The sequence below is a fragment of the Triticum aestivum genome, chromosome 7B (genome assembly GCF_018294505.1).
Source record: "Triticum aestivum cultivar Chinese Spring chromosome 7B, IWGSC CS RefSeq v2.1, whole genome shotgun sequence".
Classification (NCBI taxonomy): domain Eukaryota; kingdom Viridiplantae; phylum Streptophyta; class Magnoliopsida; order Poales; family Poaceae; genus Triticum; species Triticum aestivum.
Genome location: NC_057813.1, coordinates 744,882,961 through 744,883,510, shown reverse-complemented (window position 1 = coordinate 744,883,510; position 550 = coordinate 744,882,961). Strand labels below are relative to the sequence as shown.

The window sequence follows — 550 nt, the reverse complement described above, 5'->3', positions numbered from 1 at the left end:
AGTTTTTTTTTCTTTTTTTACCACGTCATCGATCTTTTTACCATAGTTCCCTTATCCACTTCCCGGTCACCCCCTCCACTTGTTATTTTTTTCTTTTTTTTCATAGCTATATTTTATGTTTTCTTAAATATTATTATTTGACTAACATACATATAGTACGTGTTGACAACCGGGTGGTGTTGTGGCATGTCCGAAGAGGCGGTACGCGTCTCCGGTGCGTGGCCTCCCTCACGGACGGCGCCGCCGCCCAAACTTGGAGGGGGGAAACGGACGCGTCGGGTCTACACGGAGTGGATTTAGCTGTGGGTTTGGCCCGGATGTTGCTCCCCGGTGTCCCTCTGGGCCGACCCGACACAACCGAGTGGAGAGGTCCACTGGTCAAAGCCCGTCCGTGGGAAGTCAAAGGGCTAGATCTCGTGGTGAAACGCTAAAGGATTAGGCGGGACGGGGGCCCTGGGGGTAGCAATGCCACCGGAGCGTCGTACCGGGCCCTCATACATGCGGGGTGGTGTTGTGGCATGTCCGAAGAGGCGACACGCGTCTCCGGGGC

The 550-nt window shown here is 54.4% G+C and overlaps 1 pseudogene; it reads right to left on the bottom strand.

The window, feature by feature from the left end:
• Positions 1-550, bottom strand: part of LOC123158729 (disease resistance protein PIK6-NP-like) — a 10,977-nt pseudogene that overhangs the window by 2,364 nt on the left and 8,063 nt on the right.